Source organism: Salmo salar, unplaced genomic scaffold, assembly GCF_965601325.2.
Source record: "Salmo salar unplaced genomic scaffold, fSalSal1 ptg000257l, whole genome shotgun sequence".
NCBI lineage: Eukaryota > Metazoa > Chordata > Actinopteri > Salmoniformes > Salmonidae > Salmo > Salmo salar.
In genome coordinates this window covers 1,892,966-1,909,230 of record NW_027675339.1, presented here as the reverse complement: position 1 = coordinate 1,909,230, position 16,265 = coordinate 1,892,966, and the positions used below count along the sequence as shown (strand labels likewise).

At 41.3% G+C, this 16,265-nt stretch overlaps 1 protein-coding gene and 1 pseudogene across 1 annotated transcript in view; one reads left to right on the top strand and one right to left on the bottom strand.

Moving 5' to 3' along the window:
- Positions 1–16,265, bottom strand: part of LOC145867291 (uncharacterized) — a 358,109-nt gene that overhangs the window by 133,569 nt on the left and 208,275 nt on the right. The gene's annotated exons all lie outside the window — the stretch shown is intronic.
- LOC145867221 (uncharacterized) lies at positions 3,689–15,423 on the top strand (annotated as a pseudogene).

Genomic DNA, 16,265 nt, shown 5'->3' with positions numbered 1-16,265 from the left:
ACAATAGTCCTATAAATCTACCCTAATTCTTACTAATCATGGAAGTTTGATGACAACGGCCCAATCCTACATTTACATAAGTGTTCAGACCCTTAACTCAGTACTTTGTTGAAACACCTTTGGCAGCGATTACAGCCTTGAGTCTTCTTGGGTATGACACTAGAAGCTTGGCACAACTGTATTTGGGGAGTTTCTCCCATTCTTCTCTGCAGATCCTCTCAAGCTCTGTCAGGTTGGATGGGGAGCATCGCTGCACAACTATTTTCAGGTCTCTCCAGAGATGTTTGATCGGGTTCAAGTCCGGGCTCTGGCTGGACCACTCAAGGACAACAGTGCAATAATATGTAACAACTTCACAACAAATACACACATCTAAAGTAAAGGAATGGAATTAAGAATATATAAATATTTGGATGAGCAATGTCAGAGTGGCATAGACTAAAATACAGTAGAATAGTATAGAATACAGTATATACATATGAGATGAGTAATACATAGACAGATACAGTAGAATAGGATAGAATACAGTATATACATATGAGATGAGTAATGCATAGAGAGATACAGTAGAATAGGATAGAATACAGTATATACATATGTGATGAGTAATACATAGACAGATACAGTAGAATAGGATAGAACCTAGTCTGTTCATTATATACTTCTACATTATGTATTGTTACACCATGTAGGAGCAGTATAGACCAAGTCTGTTCATTATATACATCTACATGATGTATTGTTACACCATGTAGGAGCAGTATAGACCTAGTCTGTTCATTATATACATCTACATGATGTATTGTTACACCATGTAGGAGCAGTATAGACCTAGTCTGTTCATTATATACATCTACATGATGTATTGTTACACCATGTAGGAGCAGTATAGACCTAGTCTGTTCATTATATACATCTACATGATGTATTGTTACACCATGTAGGAGCAGTATAGACCTAGTCTGTTCATTATATACATCTACATGATGTATTGTTACACCAACACAAAAAAAGGAAATTATATTATTTTATACTAATACAATTGCTTAGAGAAAGAGATATAGTTTAAAATGTAATTCTCAAAAGGTTGGGGTCTGAATTATTGCCACCCATGTTTTCAATACTCCAGCACCCTCCCCTTGGGAGGATAACGACACTGAAATGTTTTATGAGATTAGAGAACACATTGGGTGGGATCTTAGACCCTTCCTTCATACAGAATCTCTCCAGGTCCTTGATTTATTTAGTCTGCTCTTATGGACTGCCCTGTTCAATTCAAACCACAGGTTTTCAATGGAGTTCAAGTCCGAAGACTGAGATGGCCATTGAAAATGTTGATTTTGTGCCCAATTAACCATTTCTTCGTGGATGTTGATGTGTCTTGCTGGAAGATCCACTTATGTCCAAGTTTCAGCCTCCTAGCAGAGAGGTAACCAGGTTTTGGGCTAAAATATCCTGGTAGTGGGTAAAGTTAATTTATTTATTTCATACAGTAATTTTTGCTCATCATTATCAAGGGTACCAATAACTAGGTGCTTATTTTGATATCTAGTTATTTGACTGAATCAGAAATACAGATGTGGAGTAGATGTAGAGTTTGTTTTAAATTCTCATAAAAAATCTGAACTAATCAAACACTTGTTGCTCTTTGTACGTGTTGATATAATATTAATATTTAATGGAGAGAAAAAAACGTTTCCCTAAACTGCTTTATAATATTATAATTCAATGAAGAATAAAAATAGTTTTCCCTCCTCAACTGCGTTTCCTCCCTCCAGACAGCAGATGGCGATATGTGTCTTTCAGGCGATGTTTCTAGTGTGACGTATAATCTAGTGGACGGAACGCTTCTTCAACAACTGCAGCCACCTCGGTAGCTCGCTAGCCAACAAAGTCTGAACATTCAAGCTGTTTGGACAATTTCGTGGTTTAATTGCCACTGTGATTTAAAAATACTTATGTGGAAACAACTAGCTACCCCATTTAATTTAATATTTACGTTGTAAGTCAACTAGCTGGCTGGTTAAGTTAGCACTAGTCTAGTCGCTAATGCTAACTAGCTATTATCTCTAGCTAACATCTCCGACCATGAGTTCACTAAGCTACTCTCCTCCTGTTAAAGAAGCGGAGGTCTGCTGGACGGAGAAAGAAGCTCTGGTGAAAGAGGAGGAAGAGGAGGCTGTTACAATACAAAAACAAGTAGAGGGTGAGGCTGTTACCGTGAAAGAAGAAGAAGAGAAAGACGTTTCAGTGAAAGAAGAGGAGGAAGATGCAGTTTTTGGAGTGGAGGATGAAGTGAAAGAAGATGAAGACGTTTTTGGAATGAAGGATGAAGAGGGGGAGATTACTGTCACATTAGAGGAGGACGAAGAAGAGAAGACTGGAGAACTGATTAACACCAGTAAATACAGTGAGTACTATCTTATAAAACAGGGACATTGATCTGATTAACACCAGTAAATACAGTGAGTACTATCTAATAAAACAGGGACATTGATCTGATTAACACCAGTAAAAACAGTGAGTACTATCTAATAAAACAGGGACATTGATCTGATTAACACCAGTAAATACAGTGAGTACTATCTTATAAAACAGGGACATTGATCTGATTAACACCAGTAAATACAGTGAGTACTATCTTATAAAACAGGGACATTGATCTTTTATTTTATTTATTTTTTATTTCACCTTTATTTAACCAGTCTGTTGGGTCCATACTGTGTTGATTAACGTTGGGTTCTGGTCCCTGAGTAGAGGGTCAGGAAACCCTGTTCTGATGGGTCTGTTGGGTCCATACTGTGTTGATTAACGTTGGGTTCTGGTCCCTGAGTAGAGGGTCAGGAAACCCTGTTCTGATGGGTCTGTTGGGTCCATACTGTGTTGATTAACGTTGGGTTCGTTCGACATGGCGGCCGACTTTTTTATTTTTTAAAGTTGAGTCAACTGACTGATCACCTTGCATCGTGTGTATAACTGCTCGATATTATTTGTACATCAGTCAGTCGCAATTTACCCATGGTACATCAGTTTTGATGCTCTCAAACACGGCCATTCATCCAGACATAAATCTATCGTTGTAGAACATCTGACATGTAGAAGAAGGAATCCCATCCGAAGGCTGTATTTATCAAGCGTCTCAGTAGGAAGGCTGGTCTCAGATCAGTTTTAGATGGACAGGTGGGATCTGTTCCTAGGTCAGAGCTCCTACTCTTATCAACCGTCTCAGTAGGAAGGCTGGTCTCAGATCAGTTTTAGATGGACAGGTAAGATCTGTTCCTAGGTCAGAGCTCCTACTCTTATCAACCGTCTCAGTAGGAAGGCTGGTCTCAGATCAGTTTTAGATGGACAGGTGGGATCTGTTCCTAGGTCAGAGCTCCTACTCTTATCAAGCGTCTCAGTAGGAAGGCTGGTCTCAGATCAGTTTTAGATGGACAGGTGGGATCTGTTCCTAGGTCAGAGCTCCTACTCTTATCAAGCGTCTCAGTAGGAAGGCTGGTCTCAGATCAGTTTTAGATGGACAGGTGGGATCTGTTCCTAGGTCAGAGCTCCTACTCTTATCAACCGTCTCAGTAGGAAGGCTGGTCTCAGATCAGTTTTAGATGGACAGGTGGGATCTGTTCCTAGGTCAGAGCTCCTACTCTTATCAAGCGTCTCAGTAGGAAGGCTGGTCTCAGATCAGTTTTAGATGGACAGGTGGGATCTGTTCCTAGGTCAGAGCTCCTACTCTGATGAGACATTATATTTATTTCACCTTTATTTAACCAGGTAGGCTAGTTGAGAACAAGTCCTTTATTAAACCAGGTAGGCTAGTTGAGAACAAGTCCTTTAATTAACCAGGTTGGCTAGTTGAGAACAAGTCCTTTAATTAGCCAGGTAGGCTAGTTGAAAACAAGTCCTTTAATTAACCAGGTAGGCTAGTTGAGAACAAGTCATTTATTTAACCAGGTAGACTAGTTGAGAACAAGTTCTCATTTACAATTGCGACCTGGCCAAGATAAAGCAAAGCAGTTCGACAACATACAACAACACAGAGTTACACATGGAGTAAAACAAACATACAGTAGAAAAAGAAGTCTATATACAATGTGAGCAAATGAGGTGAGATAAGGGAGGTAAGGCAAAAAATGCCATGGTGGTGAAGTAAATACAATATAGCAAGTAAAACACTGGAATGGTAGATTTGTAGTGGAAGAAAGTGCAAAGTAGAAATAGAAATAATGGGGTGCAAAGGAGCAAAATAAATAAATTAATACAGTAGGGGAAGCGGTAGTTGTTTGGGCTAAATTATAGATGGGCTATGTACAGGTGCAGTGATCTGTGAGCTGCTCTAACAGCTGGTGCTTAACCTGTTGGGGATAGGGGGCAGTATTTGCACAGCCGGATAAAAAACGTACCCGATTTAATCTGGTTACTACTCCTGCCTAGTAACTAGAATATGCATATAATTGTTTGATTTGGATAGAAAACACCCTAAAGTTTCTAAAACTGTTTGAATGGTGTCTGTGAGTATAACAGAACTCATTTGGCAGGCCAAAACCTGAGAAGATTCTGTACAGGAAGTACCCTGTCTGATCATTTCTTGGCCTTCTTGATCATCTCTATCCAAAACAGGGGATCTCTGCTGTTACGTGACACTTCCTACGGCTCCCATAGGCACTCAGAAGGCGGCAAAAAGCTGAATGGTGGCTTTGCAGGCCCTGGCTGAAAAACATTAGCGCATTTTGATAGTGGTCGATCAGAGAACAGAGACTGGAGGCGCGTGCACGAGGCGACCCCATGTTTTTATTATTTCGTCTTTGAACGAAAACAACGACTCCCGGTCGGAATACTATCGCTTTTTTACGAGAAAAATAGCATAAAAATTGATTTTAAACAGCGGTTGACATGCTTCGAAGTACGGTAATGGAATATTTAGATTTTTTTTGTCACGAAACGCGTCGGCCGTGTAACCCTTCGTCACCCTTGGATAGTGTCTTGAACGCACGAACAAAACGCCGCTATTTGGATATAACTATGGATTATTTTGAACCAAACCAACATTTGTTATTGAAGTAGAAGTCCTGGGAGTGCATTCTGACGAAGAACAGCAAAGGTAATCACATTTTTCTAATTGTAAATCTGAGTTTGGTGAGGGCCAAACTTGGTGGGTGTCAAAATAGCTAGCCCGTGACGGCGAGCTATCTACTCAGAATATTGCAAAATGTGCTTTTGCCGAAAAGCTATTTTAAAATCGGACATAGCGATTGCATAAAGGAGTTTTGTATCTATAATTCTTAAAATAATTGTTATGCTTTTTGTGAACGTTTATCGTGAGTAATTTAGTACATTTTTAGTAAATTCACCGGAAGTTTGCGGTGGGTATGCTAGTTCTGAACGTCACATGCTAATGTAAAAAGCTGTTTTTTGATATAAATATGAACTTGATTGAACAAAACATGCATGTATTGTATAACATAATGTCCTAGGAGTGTCACCTGATGAAGATCATCAAAGGTTAGTGCTGCATTTAGCTGTGGTTTGGGTTCATGTGACATTATATGCTAGCTTGAAAAATGGGTGTCTAATTATTTCTGGCTGGGTACTCTGCTGACATAATCTAATGTTTTGCTTTCGCTGTAAAGCCTTTTTGAAATCGGACAGTGTGGTTAGATTAACGAGAGTCTTGTCTTTAAATTGGTGTAAAATAGTCATATGTTTGAGAAATTGAAGTAATAGCATTTCTAAGGTATTTGAATAACGCGCCACGGGATTCCACTGGCTGTTGAGTAGGTGGGACGATTTTGTCCCACATACCCTAGAGAGGTTAACGGGATTGGTTGGACAACAACCAGTGAGATAGCACGGCGTGAAATTCCCCCAAAAAAATTCTCAAAATTTAAATTCAAGTATTATACGGCATTTTAAAGATACTCTACTCGTTAATCCAACCACATTGTCCGATTTCAAAAAGGCTTTACGGTGAAAGCAAAACATTAGATTATTGTAGGATAGCACCTTAGCAACAAAAAAAAGCCATTTTCCAAGCACGGATAGCCATCACAAAACCAGATATACAGCTAAAATTAAGCACTAACCTTTGACAATCTTCATCAGATGACACTCCTAGGACATCATGTTACACAATACATGCATTTTTTGTTCGATCAAGTTCATATTTATATCCAAAAACCCAATTTTTACATTGGCGCATGACGTTCAGAAAATGTTTTCTCCCCATAACTATCGGTGAATGGGCACATTAATTTACAGAAGAACTCATAAACGTTGACAAAATGTATAACAATTTTGTGGTAGTGCTTTGCTGCAGGAGGGACTGGTGCACTTCACAAAATAGATGGCATCATGAGGGAGGAAAATCATGTGGATATATTGAAGCAACATCTCAAGACATCAGTCAGGAAGTTAAATCTTGGTCGAAAATGATTCATCCAGATGGACAATGACCCCAAGCATACTTCCAAAGTTGAGGCAAGATGGCTTAAGGACAACAAAGTCAAGGTATTGGAGTGACCATCACAAAGTCCTGACCTCAACCCTATAGAAATGTTTTGGGCAGAACTGAAAAAGTGTGTGCGAGCTATAAGGCCTACATTCTGACTCAGTTACACCAGCTCTGTCAGGAGGAATGGGCCAAAATTCACCCAACTTATTGTGGGAAACTTGTGGAAGGCTACCCAAAACGTTTGACCCAAGTTAAACAATTTAAAGGCAATGCTACCAAATACTAATTGAATGTATTTCCTACTTCTCACCCACTGGGAATGTGATGAAAGAAATAAAACCTGAAATAAATAATTCTCTACTATTATTCTGACATTACACATTCTTAAAATAAAGTGGTGAACCTAACTGAGCTAAGACAGGGAATATTTACTAGGATTAAATGTCAGGAATTGTGAAAGATGTAGTTTAAATGTATTTGGCTAAGGTTTATGAAAACTTCCGACTTCAAATGTATATTGCAATATATTTCAATCTCTTTTTCCATTTTTAAATTAAATATTCCTTCTGGCAACCCGCCTCACCCAATGTGATACGTATCTGCTATTTTTTTAGACATTATATCTAGAAACTCCATCAGCAGCTAGCCATCAGAAGCTAACCAGCTAATTAGCTACTAGCTATTTAGTCATTGTTAGCCACTGCTAGCGGACCATTACACCGGATAATCGCAGCTAGCTAGCTGCTACCGAGTGGCCCAGCCCATCTCCCGGCCTGCTCAGTGGACTCTATGATCACTCGGCTACACAGCTGATGCCTCCTAGACTCTTCACTAACACAACTAGAAGCCACTACATCACCGGATTCCTGCCGTAAGCTCTGGACCTTTGCACCGGAGTGGCTATAGTGGCTAACACCCTTGTCCCGAAGCTAGCACCAGTTAGCATCAAGCCAGGCGCGTCTCCCGGCTAGCATAGTAACGACTACCTAACGGCTTCCCTGGTTCATATATTGCTGTTCACTGGACCCTATGATCACTTGGCTACATAGCTGATGCCTGCTGTACTGTTAAACAAAACGGAGTTCCGTGATTAATTATCTGTCGGCCCCAGCCTCGAACTCAGGCCCTGTGTGTAGTTAACTGACTCTCTCTGCCCATTCATCACCATTTTACCTGTTGTTGTTGTCTTAGCTGATTAACTGTTGTCTTACCCGTTGTTGTCTTAGCTAGCTCTCCCAATCAACACCTGTGATTGCTTTATGCCTCGCTTTGTCTCTCTAATGTCAATATGCCTTGTATACTTTTGTTTTATTTTACTGCGGAGCCCCTAGTCCCACTCAACATGCCTCGGAGAACTCTTTTGTCCCACCTCCCACACATGCGGTGACCTCACCTAGCATAACTGGTGCCTCCAGAGATGCAACCTCTCTTATCATCACTCAACGCCTAGGTTTACCTCCACTGTACCCGCACCCTACCATACCCCTGTCTGTACATTATGCCTTGAATCTATCCTACCACGCCCAGAATTCTGCTCCTTTTATTCTCTGTTCACAACGCATTAGATGACCAGTTCAGATAGCCTTTAGCCGTACCCTCATCCTACTCCTCTGTTCCTCGGGTGATGTAGAGGTTAACCCAGGCCCTGTGTGTCCCCAGGCGCTCTCATTTGTTGACTTCTGTAATCGAACAAGCCTTGGTTTCATGCATGTTAACATCAGAGCCTCCTCCCTAAGTTTGTTTTACTCACTGCTTTAGCACACTCCACCAACCTTGATGTCTTTGCCGTGTCTGAATCCTGGCTTTGGAAAGCCACCAAAAATTCTGAAATTTCCATCCCCAGCTACAACATTTTCCGTGAAGATAGAACTGCCAAAGGGGGAGGAGTTGCAATCTACTGCAGAGATGGCCTGCGGAGTTCTATCATACTTTCCAGGTCTATGCCCAAACAGTTCGAGCTTCTAATTAAAAAAATTATTCTCTCCAGAAATAAGTCTCACTGTTGCCGCCTGTTAACAGACCCCCCTCAGCTCCCAGCTGTACCCTGGACACCATATGTGAATTGGTTGGCCCCCATCTATCTTCAGAGTTCGTTCTGTTAGGTGACCTAAACTGGGATATCCTTAACACCCCGGCCATCCTACAATCCAAGCTAGATGCCCTCAATCTCACACAGATTATCAAAGAACCTACCAGGTACAACCCTAAATCCGTAAACATGGGCAGCCTCATAGATATTATCCTGACCAACTTGCCCTCCAAATACACCTCTGCTGTTTTCAATCAGTATCTCAGTGATCAATGCCTCATTGCCTGCATCCGTTATGGGTCCGCGGTCAAACGACCACCCCTCATCACTGTCAAACGCTCCCTAAAGCACTTCTGCAAGCAGGCGTTTCTAATCAACCTGGCCCTGGTCTCCTGGAAGGATATTGACCTCATCCCGTCAGTAGAGGATGCCTGCTTGTTCTTTAATTATAATTTCCTCACCACCTTAAATAAGCATGCCCCTTTCAAAAAATGTAGAACTAAGAACAGATATAGCCCTTGGTTCACTCCAGACCTGACTGCCCTCGACCAGCACAAAAACATCCTGTGCCGTACTGCACTAACAGCTCCCCACCCCCCGCAGCTACTTCCCCAAGCCTCCCCAGCTTCTCCTTCACCCAAATTCAGATAGCTGATGTTCTGAAAGAGTTGCAAAACTTGGACCCGTACAAATCAGCTGGGCTTTACAATCTGGACCCTCTCTTTCAAAAATTATCCACCGCCATTGTGGCAACCCCTATTACTAGTCTGTTCAACCTCTCTTTCGTATCGCCCGAGATTCCTAAAGATTGGAACGCTTCCGTGGTCATCCCCCTCTTCAAAGGGGGTGACACTCTAGACCCAAACTGTTACTGACCTGTATCCATCCTGCCCTGCCTTTCTAAAGTCTTCGAAAGTCAAGTTAACAAACAGAACACTGACCATTTTGAATCCCACCGTACCTTCTCCGCTGTGCAATCCAGTTTCCGAGCTGGTCACAGGTGCACCTCAGCCACGCTCAAGGTACTAAACGATATCATAACCGCCATCGATAAAAGACAGTACTGTGCAGCCGTCTTCATCAACCTGGCCAAGGCTTTCGACTCTGTCAATCACCGTATTCTTATCGGCAGACTCAATAGCCTTGGTTTCTCAAATGACTGACTTGCCTGGTTCACCAACTACTTCTCAGACAGAGTTCAGTGTGTCAAATCGGAGGGCCTGTTGTCCGGACCTCTGGCAGTCTCTATGGGGGTACCACGGGGTTCAATTCTCAGACCGACTCTTTTCTCTGTATATACCAACGATGTTGCTCTTGCTGCAGGTGATTCTTTGATCCACCTCTACGCAGAAGACACCATTCTGTTTACATCTGGCCCTTCTTTGGACACTGTGTTTGCAAACCTCCAAACGAGCTTCAATGCCGTACAACACTCCTTCCATGGCCTCCAACTGCTCTTAAACGCTAGTAGAACTAAATGTATGCTCTTCAACCGATCGCTGCCCGCACCCGCCCGTCCAGCATCACTACTCTGGACGTTTCTGACTTAGAATATGTGGACAACTATAAATACCTAGGTGTCTTGCTAGACTGTAAACTCTCCTTCCAGGCTAATATTAAGCATTTCCAATCCAAAATTTAATCTAGAATCGGCTTCCTATTTCGCAACAAAGCCTCTTTCACTTACGCTGCCAAACATACCCTCGTAAAACTGACTATCCTACCGATCCTTGACTTTGGCGATGTCATTTTCAAAATAGCCTCCAACACTCTACTCAGCAAACTGGATGCAGTCTATCACAGTGCCATCCGTTTTGTCACCAAAGCCCCATATACCACCCACCACTGGGACCTGTATGCTCTCATCGGCTGGCCCTCGCTACATATTCGTCGCCAAACCCACTGGCTCCAGGTCATCTATAAGACTTTGCTAGGCCGCCTTAACTCAGCTCACTGGTCACCATAGCAACACCCACCCGTAGCACGCGCTCCAGAAGGTATATCTCACTGGTCGTCCCCAAAGCTAACACCTCCTTTGGCCGCATTTCCTTCCAGTTCTCTGCTGCCAATGACTGGAACGAATTGCAAAAATCGCTAAAGTTGGAGACTTATATCTCCCTCATTAACTTTAAGCATCAGCTATCCGAGCAGCTTACCGATCGCTGCAGCTGTACACAGCCCATCTGTAAATAGCCCATCAAACTGCCTACCTCATCCCCATGTTTTTATTTACTTTTTCTGCTCTTTTGCACATCAGTATTTCTACTTGCACATCATCATCTGCACATCCATCACTTCAGTGTTAATTTGTTAACCTGTTGGGGGTAGGGGGCAGTATTTACACGGCCGGATAAAAAAACGTACCCGATTTAATCTGGTTATTACTACTGCCCAGAAACTAGAATATGCATATAATTATTGGCTTTGGATAGAAAACACCCTAAAGTTTCTAAAACTGTTTGAATGGTGTCTGTGAGTATAACAGAACACATATGGCAGGCAAAAACCTGAGAAGATTCTGTACAGGAAGTGGCCTGTCTGACCATTCCTTGAGCTTCTTGACTCTGTTTATTGAAGACTGAGGATCTTTGCTGTGACGTGACACTTCCTACGGCTCCCATAGGCTTTCAGAAGGTGGGAAAAAGCTGAATGATGTAATTCCAGCCACTGGCTGAAAAACATTAGCGCTTTTGGCAAGTGCTCTATCAGAGGACAATCTGACTGAGGCGTGTGCACGAGGCGACCCCATGTTTTATTTTCTTTCGTCTTTGAACCTAAACACGCTTTCCCGGTTGGAATATTATCACTTTTTTACGAGAAAAATGGCATAAAAATTGATTTTAAACAGCGGTTGACATGTTTCGAAGTACGGTAATGGAATATTTTGAATTTTTTTGTCACGAAATGCGTCGTGCGCGTCACCCTTCTTTACCATTCGGATAGTGTCTTGAACGCATGAACAAAACAGAGGATATTTGGACATAACTATGGATTATTTTGAACCAAACCAACATTTGTTATTGAAGTAGAAGTCCTGGGAGTGCATTCTGACGAAGAACACCAAAGGTAATAACATTTTTCTTATAGTAAATCTGATTTTGGTGAGTGCTAAACTTGGTGGGTGTCTAAATAGCTAGCCCTGTGATGCCGGGCTATCTACTGAGAATATTGCAAAATGTGCTTTCACCAAAAAGCTATTTTAAAATCGGAGATAGCGAGTGCATATCTATAATTCTTAAAATAATTGTTATGTTTTTTGTGAGTAATTTAGTAAATTCACCAGAAGTTTGCTAGTTCTGAACGTCACATGCTAATGTAAAAAGCTGGTTTTTGATATAAATATGAACTTGATTGAACAAAACATGCATGTATTGTATAACATAATGTCCTAGGGTTGTCATCTGATGAAGATCATCAAAGGTTAGTGCTGCATTTAGCTGTGGTTTGGGTTTATGTGACATTATATGCTAGCTTGAAAATGGGTGTCTGATTATTTCTGGCTGGGTACTCTGCTGACATAATCTAATGTTTTGCTTTCGTTGTAAAGCCTTTTTGAAATCGGACAGTGTGGTTAGATTAACGAGAGTCTTGTCTTTAAAATGGTGTAAAATAGTCATATGTTTGAGAAATTGAAGTAATAGCATTTCTAAGGTATTTGAATAACGCGCCACGGGATTCAACTGGCTGTTGAGTAGGTGGGACGATTTCGTCCCGCCGACCCTAGAGAGGTTAAATTGTAATTACTTCGCTACTATGGCCTATTTATTGCTTTTCCTCCGTACTCCAGATTTTTCTATTGTGTTATTGACTGTACTTTTGTTTATCCCACGTGTAACTCTGTTGTTTTTTCGTCGCAGTGCTTTGCTTTATCTTGGCCAGGTCGCAGTTGTAAATGAGAACTTGTTCTCGACTGGCCTACCTGGTTAAATAAAAAATAAAATCTTAACTTTATTGACAACACCCAAATGGATACTGTCATTAACACGATTCTTTAATAATTACACACAATTCATAATACTGTAGCAAATATTATATTAAACATTACATTCAAACGAGCCTTACAATTATAATCCAAAGTAGTGTGAAATGAACTCATCATCAACCTGGAAATGGAGGTTACTCCCCCGACTTTCCCCCATTCACATTCAGAATACATTGTGAAAAACTAAAATCTTTGCTCACCATTTTTGCTCCTGACAGATATACTACATCCATAACTATCGGTTTCTTCATTAGCAGGGAGGAGTTTCTGCAATCAAATTGCCCTCGTGCTGCAATTTTAGCAAACACAGAAAGGGGCCTATATTGGAGACCAAAAGTTGTCTGGCACACTGCTTAGAGTTTCAACAACATGAATAACTTATTTCTAGCCTACAATCATCTATGTTACTACTAATGTGAAAACAAGACAAAATATGACTATTCTTGCTCATTTTAAGACAATTGTCAAATAATTTTAACATTCATGACAGACGTCAATTGTTGTCCAACATCATGGCTACGCTGTTGGCATCACCTTTTACAGTGGATTACCGCTGTTGTGGGCCTTTAATCATCTGTCTGACTTTATTGTTCACACAGGAGAGAAACTTCACTATCGTGGATCCTCTGGGGAGCCTCAACAACCTCATGATGCTGAAGAGGCAGAGAAGAGTCTCTCCAGATCAGAACACCTCAGGAAACACCTGCAGAGACCCACAGGGAAGAAAACTCACTGCTGCTCTGATTGTGGGAAGAGATTCACCTCATCAGGCATTAAAATTCATCAGAGAACACACACAGGAGAGAAACCTTACAGCTGTGATCAATGTGGGAAGAGTTTTACTACATCTGGCTCTCTGAATCTACACCAGAGAACACACACAGGAGAGAAACCTTATAGCTGTGATCAATGTGGGAAGAGTTTTGGTCAATCTTGCCATCTGACTCAACACCAGAGAATACACACAGGAGAGAAACCTTATAGCTGTGATCAATGTGGGAAGAGTTTTGGCCAATCTTGCCATCTGACTCAACACCAGAGAATACACACAGGAGAGAAACCTTATAGCTGTGAACAATGTGGGAAGAGTTTTGGTCAATCTAGAGAGCTGACAGTGCACCAGAGAATACACACAGGAGAGAAACCTTATAGCTGTGGTCAATGTGGGAAGAGTTTTGGTCATTCTGGACAGCTGACAGTGCACCAGAGAACACACACAGGAGAGAAACCGTACAGCTGTGATCAATGTGGGATGAGTTATACTACATCTGGCTCTCTGAATCTACACCAGAGAACACACACAGGAGAGAAATCTTATATCTGTGATCAATGTGGGAAGAGTTTTGGTCGATCTTGCCATCTGACTCAACACCAGAGAATACACACAGGAGAGAAACCTTACAGCTGTGATCAGTGTGGGAATAGTTTTACTACATCTGGCTCTCTGACTTTACACCGGAGAATACACACAGGAGAGAAACCTTATAGCTGTAATCAATGTGGGAAGCGTTTTACTACATCTAGCCAGCTGACTTTACACCAGAGAATACACACAGGAGAGAAACCTTATAGCTGTGGTCAATGTGGGAAGAGTTTTGGTCAATCTAGCCAGCTGACATTACACCAGAGAACACACACAGGAGAGAAACCTTATAGCTGTGGTCAATGTGGGAAGAGTTTTTGTCAATCTGGCAATCTGACAGTGCACCAGAGAACACACACAGGGGAGTAATCTTATAGCTGTGATCAATGTGGGAAGAGTTTTGGTCAATCTAGCCAGCTGACATTACACCAGAGAACACACTGTATTGTATATATACAATAAATGTATTGGAGATGAGTTTTGTTTGGGCTCGTTCCAAGGGGACGAGAGTTCTAGAAGCTCGTGAGTTTTAGGATTCTATAGAAAGAGAAAGGATAAAAAAAGTATAATTGTATATCATTATTTAGAAATACGTGTAGCCAGTAGACACCATGTTTATATTGTAGAAGGTGAAGCTTTGTAGATGATTATGTGAAATGGAAGTTGTAGAGATACTCTGAATGATCGGCTATGAAAAGCCAACTGACATTTACTCCTGAGGTGCTGACCTGTTGCACCCTCGACAACCACTGTGATTATTATTATTTGACCCTGCTGGTCATCTATGAACATTTGAACATCTTGGCCATGTTCAGTTATAATCTCCATCCGGCACAGCCAGAAGAGGACTGGCCACCCCTCATAGCCTGGTTTCTTCCTTGGTTTTGGCCTTTCTAGGGAGTTTTTCCTAGCCACCGTGCTTAGACGCCTGCATTGCTTGCTGTTTGGGGTTTTAGGCTGGGTTTCTGTACAGCACATTGAGATATCAGCTGATGTAAGAAGGGCTTTATAAATACATTTGATTGATTGATTGTACAACTGAATACATTCAACTGAAATGTGTCTTGGGTGCACTGATTGGTGTCACCTCGTTAGTCAGTATGTGTTACACCTGTGTTGGCTTGTCCATCTCGTTAGTGGGAAGGTGTTTCACCTGAGCTGGTCCAGGTTCTATTTAAGAGTGTCTGGCCCAGTGCTCCAGTTGTCTTGATACATGTGGAGAGTCAACACCTTTAGTTGCTCCACCTTTTTGGTTTACTTCCTGTCTTTAAGTTTGGTGTGGGTTTTTCTTTTGTTTGCCTCTTCTTGGGCAGATTTAGTGGGTCTCATGGTGGGTGTCTTTTAGGTCCCAGTTGTTGTTACTAGTCAACTTCCAGTGGACACCCCCATAGTGTCTTTCAGAGCCCCTCCTAAAAAACAAGTTATATTTTGGGTTGGATATTGCATCATATTGTTGATATTTTAATCAATGGCATTTCCTTACAATGCTCGTTAGTCTTTCAGTTGTTATTATTGTTTTTTATCCTCATATTTGTGTACTAAATATTTCTGATTATTTTCATAGTTTTTTCCTGTGAAGCCATTGTGTTGCATCCATGTCTGACATGTGCTGTATAAATAAAGCTTGTTTTGATTTGAACATATTGTAAAACAAATTAACCCAATGACTGACCAATCAACAAACTCTTGGTCCACCTTAGTATGAAAAACTGTATCAATCCCACTTTTCCAGCCTGCTGAAGGCGTGGTGGAGTGGTAAACACCACCCCCGGCTCTACCAGGGGCTTGAGGTGGTCTCCCACAGCTCTGCTTATGTCATGTTCTGTGGCCTTGCGGTTCCATTTCTGACTGCCCCTGCAACACAGAAACACATTTAGTCATATTATATAAAACACTCAAAGTAATGGATATGGAGCATCTACATCCTCAGTTACACCTGGCACCTAAATGTGACTTCTGTCATCTGATCACTCCAAGCTGCATTAGGTTCAGATCTACCAGGATGGGCCTTTGACACAGTCAGGCCACTGATTATGCATAAGCAATGTAAAGAGGTGGGGTGAATGAGGGGAAAAGTAAATTTGACACAAATTACCTTCATAATAAATCAAATGTTGTTGGTCACATACAGGTGTTCAGCAGATGTTATTGCAGGTGTAGTGAAATGCTTGTCCTTCTAGTTCCCACAGTGCAGTAATATCTAACAATTAATATCTAACAATTTCACAACAAATACCTAATACACACAAATCTAAGGTAAGGAATGGAATTAGGAATATATAAATATATGGATAAACAATGTCAGAGCAGCATAGACTGAGATACAGTGGGGGGAAAAAGTATTTGATCCCCTGCTGATTTTGTACGTTTGCCCACTTACACTTTCACTGACAAAGAAATGATCAGTCTATCATTTTAATGGTTTATTTGAACAGTGAGAGACAGA